The sequence below is a fragment of the Moschus berezovskii genome, chromosome 5 (assembly GCF_049115385.1).
Source record: "Moschus berezovskii isolate FMDL1 chromosome 5, NW_MosBer_1.0, whole genome shotgun sequence".
NCBI classification, from domain to species: Eukaryota; Metazoa; Chordata; class Mammalia; order Artiodactyla; family Moschidae; genus Moschus; species Moschus berezovskii.
The window spans coordinates 56,552,241-56,564,350 of NC_142464.1; positions in this window are offsets into that span (position 1 = coordinate 56,552,241).

Here is a 12,110-nt window from a genome sequence, read left to right on the forward strand (position 1 = left end):
TTGAAACCTTACACCCAAGGTGATGATACTAGGAGGTGGGGTCTTTGAGAAGTGATTAGTCCATGATGGTAAAGCCTCTGTAAATAGGATTAATACCATTACCAGAGAGACCCTGGAGCTCCCCAGGGCCCTTCTACCATGTGAGGACACAGAAAGAAGGCACTGTTCATCTCTCACCAGATACTGATCTGTCAGTGCCATGATATTGAGCTTTTCAGTCTTCAAAACTATGAGAAATAAGTATTTACTGTTTGTGAGCCACCCAGTTTATGATATTTTTATACTAACCTGGATAGACTACTGTATCCATGGAATCTTGAAATGTAATCAGCACTCTACCATTTATTTTTTTTATCATTACGTAGAATTTACCTTTTCTGTGGCTCAGTGTGTTCCTCTTAAACTCCGATGAAAATACGTTGGTTCTGGTAAACACACAGCTCTCTCTGGAGCCGAACCAAAATATGTTTATTTTTGCACATTTCAGATACATTAGAATCAGGGATTCAGTTCAGTTCAGTTCAGTCGCTCAGTCGTGTCCGACTCTCCGCGACCCCATGAATCACAGCACGCCAGGCCTCCCTGTCCATCACCAACTCCCGGAGTACACTCAAACTCATGTCCACAGAGTCAGTGATGCCATCCAGCCATCTCATTCTCGGTCGTCCCCTTCTTCTCCCGCCCCCAACCTTTCCCAGCATCAGAGTCTTTTCCAGTGAGTCAACTCGTCGCATGAGGTGGCCAAAGTATTGCAGTTTCAGCTTCAGCATCAGTCCCTCCAATGAACACCCAGGATCGATCTCCCTTAGAATGGACTGGTTGGATCTCCTTGAGGTACAAGGGACTCTCAAGAGTCTTCTCCAACACCACAGTTCAAAAGCATCAATTCTTTGGCGATCAGCCTTCTTCACAGTCCAACTCTCACATCCATACATGACCACGGGAAAAACCATTGCCTTGACTAGACGGACGTTGGTTGGCAAAGTAATGTCTCTGCTTTTTAATATATTATCAAGGTTGGTCATAACTTTCCTTCCAAGGAGTAAGTGTCTTTTAATTTCATGGCTGCAATCAGCATCCGCAGTGATTTTGGAGCCCAAAAAAATAAAGTCTGACACTGTTTCCACTGTTTCCCCATCTATTTCCCATGAAGTGATGGGACCAGATGCCATGATCTTTGTTTTCTGAATGTTGAGCTTCAAGCCAACCTTTTCACTCTCCTCTTTCACTTTCATCAAGAGACTCTTGAGTTCCTCTTCACTTTCTGCCATAAGGGTGGTGTCTTCTGCATATCTGAGATTATTGATATTTCTCCCAGCAATCTTGATTCCAGCTTGTGCTTCTTCCAGCCCAGCGTTACTCATCATGTACTCTGCATATAAGTTAAATAAGCAAGGTGACAATATACAGCCTTGATATACTCCTTTTCCTATTTGGAACCAGTCTGTTGTTCCATGTACAGTTCTGACTGTTGCTTCCTGACCTGCATACAGGTTTCTCAAGAGGCAGGTCAGGTGGTCTGGTATTCCCATCTCTTTCAGAATGTTCCACAGTTTATTGTGATCCACACAGTCAAAGGCTTTGGCATAGTCAATGAAGCAGAAATAGATGCTCTTCTGGAACTCTCTTGCTTTCTCCATGATCCAGCGGATGTTGGCAATTTGATCTCTGGTTCCTCTGCCTTTTCTAAAACCTGCTTGAATATCTGGGAGTTCACGGTTCACATATTGCTGAAGCCTGGCTTGGAGAATTTTGAGCATCATTTTACTAGCATGTGAGATGAGTGCAATTGTGTGGTAGTTTGAGCATTTTTGGCATTGCCTTTCTTTGGGATTGGAATGAAGACTGACCTTTTCCAGTCCTGTGGTCACTGCTGAGTTTTCCAAATTTTCTGGCATGGTGAGTGCAGCACTTTGACAGCATCATCTTTCAAGATTTGAAATAGCTTAACTGGAATTCCATCACCTCCACTAGCTTTGTTCATAGTGATGCTTTCTAAGGCCCACTTGACTTCACATTCCAAGATGTCTGGCTCTAGGTCAGCGATCACGTTATTGTGACTATCTTGGTTGTGAAGATCTTTTTTGTACAGTTCTTCTGTGTATTCTTGCCACCTTTCTGCTTCTGTTAGGTCCATACCATTTCTGTCCTTTATCGAGCCCAGCTTTGCATGAAATGTTCCCTTGGAATCTCTAATTTTCTTGAAGAGATCTCTTGTTTTTCCCATTCTGTTTTTTTCCTCTATTTCTTTGCATTGATCACTGAGGAAGTCTTTCTTATCTCTCCTTGCTATTCTTTGGAACTCTGCATTCATATGCTTATATCTTTCCTTTTCTCCTTTGCTTTTCACTTCTCTTCTTTTCACAGCTATTTGAAAGGCCTCCTCAGACAGCCATTTTGCTTTTTTGCATTTCTTTTCCATGGGGGATGGTCTTGGTCCCTGTCTCCTTTACAATGTCATGAACCTCCGTCCAGAGTTCATCAGGCACTCTATCTATCAGATCTAGTCCCTTAAATCTATTCCTCACTTCCACTGTTTAATCATAAGGGATTTGATTTAAGTCATATCTGACCTAATCAGGGATTAGAATCAGGGATTAGAGCTGACAAATACTTCATTGTTCCATCTAAATATCCCTCTGTATCTATAGTACTTGGTTTGAGTTTCAGCTTTATGAAGAATAAACTCTGTGAATGGTGTTTGTTTTTTTCAAAAATGTTCTGAGTTGATATTAAGTGAAATCAGAAACTATTCTGAGACAGACACCAAAAGTACAATTTCCATTAAAAATTTAAAGAGTACACTGAAATTTAGGTCATGGTTATACAAATAACATACTGGGATTTTAATTAGAAATGTAATATGTTTATCTGTGCTGTAAATTCTCAATTTAGAAATGAATTAAAATATTTTTAAGAGAAGATTCATAAAAAATCAAAAGTATAATTTTGGCTTGATTAAAGGGAACTTCTTTTAAAAAGTCCTGGATTGACCCATATGCTCATTTTGACTACTGCTGATTATCAAGATATTCTGCTTCTATTGATTTATCTGCCTTTTCACAGTTTCTGCTCATTTAAGAACTTTCTTCAGTAGGTGAGAGAAGATAAATTAAAACTTTAGGCAACTTTGTTTATTACTTACAGATTTAAAATAAATTCACACCCCAAATGAGTTCTTACTACTTGCAGGTTTCATTAATTAAGGAATCATCTACTTTCTTTAATACATAATAATAATGTAATAATTTAAACATCAATAACCTCAGATATGCAGATGACACCACCATAAGGGTGCCATAAGGGCAGAAAGTGAAGAAGAACTAAAGAGCCTCTTGATGAAAGTGAAAGAGGAGAGTGAAAAATTTGGCTTAAAGCTCAACATTCAGAAAACAAAGATCATGGCATCCGGTCCCATCACTTCATGGCAAATATATGGAGAAACAGTGTAGACTTTATTTTGGGGGGCTCCAAAATCACAGCAGATATGACTGCAGCCATGAAACTAAAAGATGCTTGCTCTTTGGGAGGAAAGCTATGACCAACCTAGACAGCATATTAAAAAGCGGAGACATTGCTTTGTCAACAAAAGTCCATCTAGTCAAAGCTAGGTTTTTCCAGTAGTCATGTATGGATGTGAGAGTTGGACTATAAAGAAAGCTGAGCATGGAAGAATTGATGCTTTTGAACTGTGGTGTTGGAGAAGACTTGAGAGTCCCTTGGACTGCAAGGAGATCCATCATAAAGGAAATCAGTCCTGAATATTCCTTGGAAGGACTGATGCTGAGAAAGATTGAAGGCGGGAGGAGAAGGGGACGAGGATGAGACAGTTGGATGGCATCACCAACTCAATGGACATGAGTTTGAGTAAACCCTGGGAGTTAGTGATGGACAGGGAGGCCTGGCATGTTGCAGTCTATGGGGTCACAAAGAGTTGGACGTGACTGAGCAACTGAAATGAATAATGTAATAATAGAAAAAATAAGAAAATACTTTAATATTTAGTATTTAATATTATAGCACTTTCTAATAGCCCTATTCCATGCATTGTAGGATCACTGAAATAATAATTGTTTATAAGTACAATCTGAATTAAAATCGCCACATCTGGAGGCACACACAAAAATACCATTTCTCTAAAAAAAAAATAATCTTGAGGTTTTTCTTCATCCTTTGGTTGTTGCTATCTTTTTATTTTGTGTTTGGAGATTAATACAATAAAGACAGATCAAAAGTTTTGCAGATTTGCACATGGTTAGGAAACATTAATTTCAGTGTTTAATGGGAATTTAGTATGACCTGCTACTTAATGTTATTCACTCGTATACATTTTTGTTGTTAGTTTGATTTCTACATTTGGAATTGCATGTATGAAGCATTACATTGCAATGTGTTCTCTGCAAAAAACCTTCATAAATATTCTTTATAGCATCTTTGTTTGCATTTCCTTCTATTGCATCAATCTATTCTTGTCCCCTATTCCTTACATACTTTAAATTTATTCATCTTAAATGTACTGCAAACCTATAAAATTATGAAGTCTAAGTGTTGCTATAGGTGACTTTTTTTGGCTTCCTACTCAAATTATATTTTTTCTTACTATTCCCAATAAGCATTATCAACTTTAGGTATTCAGCAACTTCATCAATAAGCTAAATTTAAATATTTATCATAGCATTAATTTTACTACTGCTGTGTGTTAAGTGGCTAAGGTTGGTGTCTGTGAATTGCTAGGGAAGTTGACTCCTTTTGATCTTCTAGACCACATCCAGTCTGCAGATCTATTATGATTAATTTAGTGGCTCTGGCTGAAAACTTTGAATTAAATTAGTTAATAAAAAATTAAAATATAAACGTTACTGAAAATATACTGCTTTGTTTTCAACAAGGAGTTGGAGGAAATTTTGACATCTCACAATAGTTACTTTAAACAATGTGTCTTACAACTACTCACATATATTAAAGTTTGTTTGTGATGGTTCATTTGTGATAGTGCAGTGATTCTAAGGAGTTGTGATCATTGGCATTCTAAATTGATCTATCAGGAGAGGGGGATGTAACATATACATTTTCTCCTCCAAATTCTCAATAGGCTGAGGCCATTCATTCTGTTTCAAAGTGTTAAACTTTGGTGAATTTGGGGTTTGCTTATTAGCAATTCTAGGTGAGTCTGAAAGACTTTATGCACTTTACAATCTCTGTAAATTATAAAGCTATAATGTGGAAAGTGTTCTAAGATGAATCATAGCTTTCAGGTTTCAAAAAAAACCAGTACAACATACTGAAGTTAACTGAAGCATTGAGTGAACTCCGGGAGTTGGTGATGGACAGGGAGGCCTGGCGTGCTGTGATTCATGGGGTCGCGGAGAGTCGGACACGACTGAGCGACTGAACTGAACTGAACTGAACTGAAGGGTATTGTTGTTGTTGCTGTTGTTGTTTTAGTGATTACATCACATGTACATCACATGTGAACATTAGGCGCATTTCTCCTTCCATATTCCATTCCTTCCTTTCTGATGTGCTGAGAATGTAACCATCCTGACTCAAAGTACACATATCTGAACACCTAGGAAAGGAGAAAATCCTTCTGGTAGAAGAGAAATGATTTTGCTATTAAGTTTCTACCATATCTTCTGCCCTGTGATTATATTTTGTGGAATAATTTGGATGTTCTGCTTTAAAAAGAAAACAAAATCTGAGCCAAAAGCTAACATACCAACACTTTTGAAATATCATTTCTAGAAGGTACTTTTTTCCAAACATTGTATTTTGGGAGGTGATATTGTTAACAGTTCAATGGTAACAACAAGAAAAACACTACAATCCAATAAAAATCCTACTTAGTGGGAGTGCAGTGTGAGAAGGGGATTTCTGGAAATACCCTCACAAATTTTATAAGCAAGATACCAGCCACTAATGTTTTCCACTAGAGGTTTGCAGTTTCAACTCACTGTAGATTCCACTGTCTGCCTTTACGTTTCTGTTATAACAGAGACAACAGAAAAAAAACAGCTGTATGTACTTGGCAAGCAAGATGTTACACCATAAATTACCCATAAGTGTTTCTATGAGTATAGAAATTGTACTTAGTATGTTGAATTAATCCAAAAGAAATAGAAATCTGCTAGCCTTTCCTACAAATCTAGTCCTCAATTATGTTTGTGAAAGGCATACACTAACCATTTGCCAGGTAAATTGCTCCATATAGATATTTTAAACTGTTTTCCTCAAAGGTGAGACGAGTGTAAGACCCTTAAGCATTTGCAGTCTTGACTAATACACCCTTGGATTATAACAGTCTCAGGAGTAATTCTTTATCCCAGCATTAATTTTTTAAGAAATTGTCAAAAATATGCTTGAATGGAAATCCTTTCTTTTATGGTTAAAGCCACATGCTAAAAACTAAGAGCTATGAAGCAATTTCTTGTGGATCCAATTGCCAGTAAACAGTCTTTAACTGTAAAAAGATCACCACTGATACAAATAAAGGGGCTTTGGGTTTTGTCCTTGTCTGCTATTTAGCATTTGAGGAACAGTCGGCTCTCAAGTAAGCATCTGCACTATAAAAGCTGTATTAATAGAATAATATTTTAATTATTATGGTTATTATAATCCTTGCTTTAATCCAGTTCCAGTGGTTCCAGGCATAGAAACAAACCATGGAGAACAATTTTGTTCCCCTCTGTAGTAAAGATTTTTTTTTCAATTTTTCATTTTGTTTTCCAGAATATTTCAGTTTCTATAGACTTTTTAATAAATATAGACATTAGGAGGATATGTAATTTGCATATATAAGTTACAATATAAATTTTATTTATAATGATGGAAAAAGTCACAAACTTTACCATTACCTCACTATTTATTAAACTGATTACATACAGCGGTATCTTTAATCCCATTACTGTATAACAAAAAAAAAAAACAAACAAACAGAAAACAGAGAAATAAAACACTAGACAGGGATACACACTTTACCCAGTTGAATTTATGCAAAGCATTAGCTAAATACCAAAGCCTCTTTATCCTGAGCCATGTTTGTTAGTTAAAACAAACAAGATTTTAAACATGGCAATTTCCCACAGAAGAAAAAAAAAATTGAAGACATGCAATTTACACTATCTTTAAAGAAAGGCAGATTGCTTAGACTAGTGCTTTATGGATATAATCATTAGGTATTTTGATGGTTTATCATACTATTTAATCTCTTCTAAGGGTCAGTTTGATTCAACAGAATATTTTTGGAGAAATTAACTATCTTAAAAGAATCTAAATTATCAATAGGTATTGGGGTTGTGACATATGCTAGTATTAAGATCTTGAGTTTCTGCTTAGCAAATATCATAACAGTAAAAATATTCCTTAAAAAAACACTTAAATTGCCCATAAAATATAGGTACTGTTTGCTGTTTTTAAAAGTCATGTTTAAATGATAAGATACTGCATGCTACACAGGGATCAGCAAGCTATAGTTAATGAGGCAAATCCCTTCTGTACTGTCTGATTTTTTAAATGAGGTTTTATTGGAATATGGCCAGGCTATTTCTTTACTCATCTATGAGTAGAGTAATTGTAACACAGTCTGTCTAGCTGCAGAGCTTAGATAAAATTATGATTTGGCCCTTTACACAAAGTTTGCCAATCTTTGAAGTAGATTATAAGGACTGAATGAAAATTCTATATATGACTTTCTAGTTTCTCAAAGCATTCAGCATTCTGATTTTAAATTTGTACTGATGAGGAGAAGTTGCTGAAGATTTCCAAAATATTCTAGCTCACCTGGAAGTCTTACTCCATTTGGCATTAATGTTAGGTTTCTATAAACTTAGTACATATGAATGGAGATTTAATTGTTGTCTATTGTTGTGTTAAGCTACTATTTGTGAAAGCACTTATGGAGAGGTGTAGCACATTAACAGGTATTAAATAAACACTACCTACATTTGAATTGAAATCTTGCTTGGTTACAATCACCTACATTTGGTTCCTTGGAAAGTTTTCTACACACTTTGCTATTATTTATAATCATTGGCATGTAATGCACAGATGGACCCTTTCCAAAACCTTATATGAGTTCCGTGGCTTCTAAGAATCCAGTCTAAAACCTCATTATGAGTTAAAATGTGGATGCAGTGGTGTTCACTCCAAGAGTTCCGATTCTGTAAAAAGTACTCTCAATTATAAAGCAGGGGTTTGATGCTTATAAGATGACAGATTGAGTCCATAATATGTTATATTATGTTATAATATGTTAATTATAGTCCATGATATGTTAATTATAGTTATAGCTAGCAATTGTAGGGTCTTTTCTTAGAAAACACACTAACAAAAAAAGCACATGGCAATTGGCACAAAACTTTTACTTATTGTTTTTGTTATGGTTATGATTATTATCCTTAGCTGAGAGCTCTTTGTACTATACCAAGTCTTGATGTTTATTCTATCTCTTTTCATTTTCCCATTTTTCATCAATTACACTAACTCATTCCTATTTCTCTCTCTTTCTCTCCCTCTCTTTTAATCCTACCATGTATTTCTTAAATAAAGTATAGCGTGAAAAATGGATTCACTGTGAAATTAAAGAACCACAGATTTCAGTGTTCCGCTTAAATGGACCCTTTCCAAAACCTTGAAAGTACCTTAGCAATGACTTGGTTTTGTTCTTCACAAAATAATATTTTAGCTGAAGTCAGTTAAGAATACTGTCTCCTTCTACTCCAAGTTCCCTTTATTTTCTGTTGTCAGATTGGAATTTTTGTTTTTGATTAATGTAAATGGTGTTGAGTTGAAAATATATTTAATTTAAATTTAATGGGTTATATATATGTGGTTCATGTACCTATTGTTAGATAGTCATCTTATTAATAGTATAGGAATGGCACCTAAGAACATTTATGCCATGCACTGTGCCAATTCAGGAGACCTGGGTTCCATCCCTGGGTTGGGAGATCCCCTGGAGAAGGGAAATGCTACCCACTCCAGTATTCTGGCCTGGAGAATTCCATGGACTGTATAGTCCATAGGGTTGCAAAGAATCGGATATGACTGAGCGACTTTCACTTGTGCCAATTCACCTATGTTAAGCTTCAAAAATTTATGATCTGAGGTGTGATTATAATAGTAGCCAGAAGTGTGGCTGCTGCTGCTGCTGCTGCTGCTAAGTCACTTCAGTCGTGTCTGACTCTGTGCGACCCCATGGACAGCATCCCAACAGGCTCCACTGTCCACGGGATTCTCTAGGCTAGAGTACTGGAGTGGATTGCCATTTCCTTCTCTAGAAGTATGGCTAGTGGAGAAACAACAAGCTTGGACATGTTCAGAGACAGAAGCTCTGGAAAATTTTCTTATTGCACTTGTAAAGTAGTAAGTGAGTAATTCAGTTCTATAATATTTCTAGTTAATTCAGAAGTTCTCTTTTTGATAGAAGTTTTCCTGACTTAATAACATTTTTTAAGTGAACATCTCATCAGTGATAGAATTAGAAAGCTTAAATAAACTTACGTGTTGATATCACTAACAAAAAACCAATTTTGATCAATCCCCAAAGATAAAAATATTCATTATCTTTATATTTTAAATGTAAAATCAATATTGCAAAATATTTTGAAAAAGCAATCATTGTTCAGACAAAGAGTTGGGAAAATGAGAAGTGTCAGTTAGTTAAAAATTAATGTTCTTTCCAATATTCTGTCTTTTCCATAGTGTTTCTGTCTTTTTTGTGTATTTTCAGCTTCCTCAATGGCTAAGATATCTAGTCTTGTTGGAATCCCTCTCCAGTATCAATAGCCTTATTGAAGATTGAGATTGGTAACCACTGGGGAACAGGTCCTTGAAGAAGCTGTAAAACAAGAGACTCTGTCTTTGATTTTTTATTTTTTTTCTTTTCTTTTTTTAACTTGATTACAGTGGTCAGCATTTTATGCATGAAGTTCAACTGAAACTGAAACTAGATAATTACATTTGTTCTCCCCAGTTCACCTTAGTTCATTCTATTTCCAGCTGTTGTTTTAAACAGCAATACCTAATTTCAGTGTGGAAATACTCTCTCTAGGAGCACTGACTGTAGACATTTTGAAAATCTTTGTGTTCCAGATCTCAGTGTCTTATAAATATTTTCCTAAAACCAATTAGATCAGTCTTGTGTCTATCATGTCATAGGAGACGTAAGAGTATATAATCATGGACTGGCAAGTTTCATGGTCTGAAGTTCCATGCCTTTGCCTTTTCTCTTTCTTTTCATTTAGATGTTGACCTAAAAAGTTATGGATAATTTTTAAATGTGATTTCAGCTCAGCTAACAGCATAAACTTGGGACTTGGAAAATTATTACTGTTAGTTCTGATAATAAAATATTTAAGAATGCTGACAGACTGCTAGGTGCAAATCTGCATTAAATCTGTCTTTACTCAGTTTGTTTTAAGAAGATACAGTACTGCATATGAAATATAGGATTGTGGAATCCAAATAATCCAACTTATGTCAAAACTAAACAAATCATCTACTATGGTTCTAAGAAAATAGTAATAATAATTGCCTGTCTAGAGAACATTATCTGTAACAACTGGTGAACAAAATTCTATGAGTACATTAGCATGCAAGGATATATCTTACAGTGTGTAGATTCTGCTTACTTTCAGTCCCCAGGTTTTTAAAACTCCTTTTATAACCTAATATACCAATTTGAGGCATGCATTTACTGACTAAAGAATTTCAGGCTTCAGAAATGCTGGTCTGCAAACTTTCCAATCCTTCTTACTCTTGCATTAATTACTGTAAACTGATAGGTTGAGTTAAACAGGGCTCACTGGCAGTTGCATCAAGTACAGTATACTTGCTATTCTATAGTGGAAAAGCTGAATGCAGAAACTCAGAAAGAGGGATGTTATAAATAGCTCCCTCACCATTCCTCTCAAATAGATTAAAGCTGTAGGGGTAGAAAAGAGAGTAAACTTCAGTTAGAGAACTCATCTTCCTATTAAAAATGTGACGACTGGAACTGTGGTGTTCATTTTGGACTTTCCTTCTCAAAATTATCCTCAGAGACTTGGACAGGATCCAAAACAGAATAATGAGAATTATTAGGCAAGGGAAAATCTGGCATTTTTCTGCTGTAGTAGACTTGTATGTAATTACATCCAACACCCATCCATATCTACTGACAGCTGCACTTTACTTCAGCTGAAAGGATGGGAATTGAGTGGAAATTTTAGTTAATATAACCTCAAGATGTTTTTGCTTGGTAAGAATGAAAACTAATTTAACCATGTGTAAAAAGTATGACAATCATAATATTTGGTAGTTGCTCTTAGGATTGCATTCTTGATACACAGAGAATGAGGGGTGTCGAACTAGAAACAATCAAATTTGAAGAATATACCACAAAGTAAGTTAAACCAGCATCTTCTTTGTTGAAAGTGAAAGTCACTCAGTTGTGTCGGACTCTTTATGACTCCATGGACTATATAGTCCATGAAATTCTTCAGCTCAGAATACTGGAGTGTGTAGCCGTTCCCTTCTCCAGCAGATCTTCCTGACCCAGGAATCGAACCAGGGTCTCCTTCATTGAAGTTAGATTCTTTACCAGCTGAGCTTCCAGGGAAGCCCTTTTTTGATACTGTACCTTTTGCTTATTAGTTTTTGCTTTCTGACTAATTCACATAGTATAAGGATCCTTTGGATGCCTCTGGTCTTCTTGATGTTGAAGATCATGGCTGACTGTGTCTGAAAATTTGCAGATGGATATTATTTGTTTCATTACCCTTGTCATCCTTGACACCCTTGAGTCAGGAGCATCAGTGTCTTAGCCACTGGTAGAGGTGGAGATTTCCTACACACTTACAGCATCAGAGTGGCTCCAGTCTTACAGAGAAATATCAAAGAACAAGTAAAGTAATTGATAGCTCTGATTTGGCAGTGTATTTTTCCAATAGGCATTTAATTTCATTTAATTCTAAACAATTGATTGTTTTGTAAACTCTAACTCAGGGGCAGGTATTGTGCTAAGAGAATAAAACAAAATCCTGCCTTCAAGCAGATCATATCCTACTATATATTACAGCAAATTCATCAAAAGTAGAATTCACCTTAAAGTAGAAATTTACTCCAGGTGT